Consider the following 5,456-nt stretch of genomic DNA (forward strand, 5'->3'; position numbering starts at 1 on the left):
AGCATTGAAAAACTTGATATTTAAGACAAAAAGGCAGATCACTTACATATCTTTTTTACTCTGTGGTTCCTTTTAGGACTAAAAATTCATGATATCTTTTCAACCAAAATTACTTCCAACTTTGAGCTGTATTTATCGGTTAGACTGGAGGAACGCAAATGGAGAAAAAAGGACAAATAGCTGTTAAGAATAATATTGGTGGCCTGTAAGAAATCCCTAACCAAGAAATGGCTAAAAAAAGAAAAAGTGTTCATGCATGGATTGATGTAATATACAGTATTTATGTGTGAACAATTTTTAGAAACACACTATAGTGTAACTAGCAGTCACCCATTGTCACGTGTGTGTTCTTTGATCCAATACCTGTTTACAGAATATATTTTTTTGTTTGCCTCTTTACTTATTTTCTACTCTTATTTTATTTTATTTATTTCCATTTATTTGTTAATTCTATTTGTTTATTTATCTTTTTATACAGTTTATGTATTGATTGATTGATTTTTCTTTTGCTCTTTGCTCTGTTCATTTGGTTGTGTATTTGTTTTTCTACATTCACATAAACCAATAAAAAGAGAATTACAAAAAAACCTGGATCACACAGACCAACGGTATTCATTAGATCTCAAATCTCTCTCTCAATAAAACCATCAGCACAAAACTCTAAAGGGAGACACTGGGACCTAAAATAAGATGTTTGACATTTTAGGAAATGATTCTTGCAGAGAGTTAGATGAGAGGATTGATACTGCTCTCATATTTGTGTGCTGCATATGACATCACAGCCAACAGCAGTGAGAGAGTGCAGAGTCTACATACTTCCAAAAATGCCCAGCTGACACCCTCTGTCCAAAGGCCCTAAAATCTTTTTTGCCAGTGTCTTAATTTGAACCAAAGAGAGCCATCAAAAGTCCCCATGCAGGAGATCACAAGACCACAGCTGCATCATGGAGGAGAGAACGAGTGCTCCCACCTGCAGAGGGACTGCCCCGCTCAGGTGCAATCACTTTCCTTGATCGGAGGCTTTAAATGCTGCCTTCCTCCCTTTGTTCTCCCCATTTGACCTCAGTCATGTTGTGTGTGTCCTGGATTCAACTACACACACGCACAATTTAAGATTCATTGAGAAATCTGCCCTTGAAAATAAACTGCTTTGCATTAGAATCAGGCACAGATAAACCCCAAATGGGACTCAAGTGTCTGCCTTTGTCGCCAATAAACTACATGAGTGCTTTATGCAAAAACATTTTCTGTGTTTCTTTTGAAAATTTTAGTTTTTAAGTTTGACCCATGGCATTGATTTTCAATTAAAATCTTGTTGCAGCACAACTGCAAGTGCTTTTGAGTCAAGCTCTCCAACTTCCTCTTCAACTTCTTTTATCCAAGTCACACTTTTTGCACAAAAAACAAGGGCCCTGCAGCATAACATGAAATTACACCATCTCCATTTTCAGATTCAGGTTCACCAACTGCCCGAAACAAGCAGAGACAAATTGCTTCCCCCCTTTCACATATCTTCATAAGTCAAACCTCAGCCTAAAATAATGTATTTGTTTCCACGCCATGCGTTGCATGCATTATGGTGCTGCACAAACATGCCATGCGCTGCCTCATCTGTGTCTCCAATATATTCATACCCACTGCCTATAGATCTAACAATAACCATAACCATTTTCTCTTTCATCTGATACTAACCGGTTTCATGTTTGTACACTAAATACAAACCTGCAGCCAGCAATCGGTTAGTTTGACAAGCAACAACTAGCCTCATTCTTTCCAAATCATCTCTAAAGCTCATTAATTAACACAATACATCTCATTTTATTAATCTGTACAAAAACAGCACATTGTGGTTTTATGTGCAATACTTCTCCAGAGACTGGAGTCTGGTTCCAGGAAGCAAGAATGCAAATGCACATATTTCCCAAAGTCTTGAATTAGTCTTGTAAATGTATTTATCCTCTTAAAAAAATAAAAATAAAAAATTATTAGGAGATTACGCTGCGCATGGTTATGTTTAGCCAACAAAAGTGCATGGCAACCAACACAGGAGCGTCAACAAATGGACAACAAATGGACATGCTGGCACTAATGATTAGATTTAGGCAAAAGAAGCACATGTTAAGGTATAAAGAAAAAAACAAAAAAAACAGCACATTCAGATGGGAAGCAATCATGGGACTTCTGCATCGAAGTCCAGGGTTTTTGGACCCATCCAGCACCCCTCCCACCCTTGCATTTCTTATATCACATCATCACTGGCAGTGTTTTTAACATATCATATGTATCATGCAGACCGTCTGCCAGCATATAACAACACCACAACTGGTTCTGTCCGACTGCATTCTCAGCTGATGCCGTCCAGTGGCCTATCATGTGGACACGTAAGGTGGCTTTTGGTGTTAGGATCTAACGCTGAAATCAAAGTCAATCAACTATTGTAATCCTACACACAGTGGTAGTAAATATACAACCTGCAGTCAAAATGCAACCACTATAGCATCTACTACTCTACAAAAAGCTCTACTCATTATGGTAATCACAGTGTGGGATCCTACAGGGCTAATTACTTAAATATACCTCTGAAAATAAGGCTGCAGACAAGCAGTGAGTGAACCGTCTTGGGCTGTAAAACCGAGTCCCACCTGAATGTGAGGTGCACTTAGACACATCTGAGAGGCTGCGGGATAAATGTGGCTGCAGACGCCAGAGGGGTGCTGGTGTGTTTGGCATGAAGTATGAGGTAAGTTCCTCTGTGTCTCTCCCTCTCTTTGTCCCTCACCCTCATGGGAGGCCCTGTTGGTTTAACCACTAAGCTTTCCCCGGAAACACAAATGATGGACAGATAGAGAGGTTAAAACAGAGAAAGAGAGGAAGATAAGCTGAATGAGGAGAGCAGAAACTGTTAAAGGGTGTTTTACTTCTAAATCGTTTTTTCTAATTTTCCTCATCCCTAAATTTACTCTCTGCTCATCAGAGATCCTAATTTTTGTTGAACTGCAAAATAAATAAATCCTGTTTATGAGTCTTGAGCTGTTTCCATGAGTCAGCGCGTCTGGTTGCCTTAAAGGTTTTGTTTACTGTCCAAATCAGATTTGTGAAGGCACTATTAACTCACTGATTCCTTAACGAGACACCATTAAGACACACAGAGACTCCGGATTAACAAGTTCAGCTTTTAAGGAGCATCGAGAAATGCTTGTTATGCGTTTCTCCGCTCAGCAGACTTACATGGGTCAGAAAAAAAAAACAATTAATTCACAGATTTTGAGCCTAACTGTGAGAGGCAGGGCAGTGTGGGGACACAGGGGGGTGCTAATTTGTGAGAACAAAACAAACCTCCTCGGTGGAAATATTGAAATCTTTGACAGCAGCAATGTTTTGTTTACCCACAACGCTGGGCACTTAGCAGCTGAAAAAGTTTAACTGCAAACTAAAGTTATTAAAATTGCTGTTTAGTGATGCTGATGTATTATTTATGGCAGAAAGATTGGTAATTACTGTATGTGTAACTGCTTTTAGGGAGAGAAATAGCAGGTGTTTTCAGGATGTCGGCATATATATCAACTGATTGTGAAGGACAGCAAAGGTCCAGGTTCCCTGTCGTGGTTCACAACAGCAAATGTGTCAGCACTGAAATGATGAGGCCATTAAGGTGTTCCTGTGTTATTACTGAATCTTGATCCATGTGCAGAGCCTTGTGTCAAAATCCAGTCTTAAGACCTTTGCTGGTATTGTGTGTTCCCACATGGTGCAGTAAATGGTGCTATATGTGTTTAATCAAATTGCAAAATAATGACAAACAATAAATCTTAGGCAGGTATGCAGGCACAGAGCTACTGATTGGTTGCTGGAGCTCTAGGCAGTACAGTGAAGACTCACAGAAATAACAAGAATTTTAATTAAAATGAACAATGACTCACAAACTATCACTTGGGAGGTCTTTGTGGGCTGCAAACAAACTCCTGCACATTGTCTAACTTGCAAAAATAGATTTATTTGCTACTTTTTTTGTGCCAGATGTTCATCAGACAAATAGTTTATAACAATGAAAAGCTTTCTTAAATATTGTTGTATGTCTGCAACCAGTCAGATTTCCTATGTGCAATAGGAAGGCATGAATGCCAAACATACAACAGTTTCCAATATCATACATGGAGCTAAAAAAGGAAAATGATGTATAGTAACAAAAATAAACGTTCTCTAAAATGCTTACTGCACTGGATACATTGCCAAAAATTGTTAGTAGATGAACTTGTAGGGATGCGAGAACAGGTTGGGATACCTTACTTTACATTAAAAAAAATAGCATCAATAAAAAAATAAACAGAAACCTTTATAATGTTCTTTTCTGAGATCCTTTGGGTTAAAACTTATGCATACAGAGTGCTTCATCCACAAATTTCTGTCTTAGTCCCAATTTTGGGTCAGTGTCTTTGCAAATGTAATGAATATTTAACTTGGAAATATATTCAAACATCTGTTTGTTTACCTCAGCAAAAGCCGAAATACAACAGTATTAAAATATACAAGTACAAGTCCCGCATTCAAACTTTTATTTGAAGAAAAGCACTGAAGTTTTGTCAGCAAAATGTACTGCAAGTGTTATCGTATAAGTAAAACACTTTATAATTTATATTATCACTTAAAGTTATAGTTCACCCACAAAAAGACAGTTTGTCATTCAATTAGTTAAAAAAATATTAAAAAACAACAAAGCACTTGAGTCTGGTTTTAAAGAGAGCATGTAGTTTCAGTTCCGTTTTAATTTGTAATTTCTTTGGGAGGATGCATTTTTGGGAAGTATTGAGCACGACTGGATAAATGAGAAATGGATTACAATGCACAAGTTGTGAGAGAGTTTATACATGGATGTTTTGATATAATTTCCCTGCCGTTAAACATGGACCCCAGTCATTAGCAAATCAACATATCCACTTTTTTCTTTAGATGCATGCAAGAAAAGCTTTTTTTTTCACAAATCCAAGGTAAAAGAGCATGAGTAACTGATAATGATGGGCAAAGTATTCCTTTAATGTTGTAGTGTGTCAATGTGTAGTCAGTCAGTTTAGGTACTTTTACACAACTGACTGGCTTAATGTAAAGCATTGCATTGTGTTTTATAGGGTCATCATGTACTAAAGCATAAAAGGAAAATACACATGTAAAAGTACCTTAAAAATTGTACCTAAGTGCAATAATTGAGTAAATGTATTAAGTTACATTCCACCACTGCTAAAACATGGACATGACTTGAATTCTGCAGCCTTGACACGTTTTTAAACTCAGTCAAATCATTTAAAAGACTTCTTTAAAAAGCAAATGACATCCTGACATTTTACATGTTAAATGGTTTTATTCTGGTGTCCCAGCCGGTGAATTTGTGGACATATTTGGCTCAGTTCAGTATCTGTGAGCGTCCACTGTGAGGCAGTGCAGAGTCTACAGTCCAACTTGTG

This window comes from Plectropomus leopardus, chromosome 5 (assembly GCF_026936395.1).
Source record: "Plectropomus leopardus strain MGB_pleo_1.0 chromosome 5, ASM2693639v1, whole genome shotgun sequence".
In the NCBI taxonomy this organism is placed as follows: Eukaryota; Metazoa; Chordata; class Actinopteri; order Perciformes; family Serranidae; genus Plectropomus; species Plectropomus leopardus.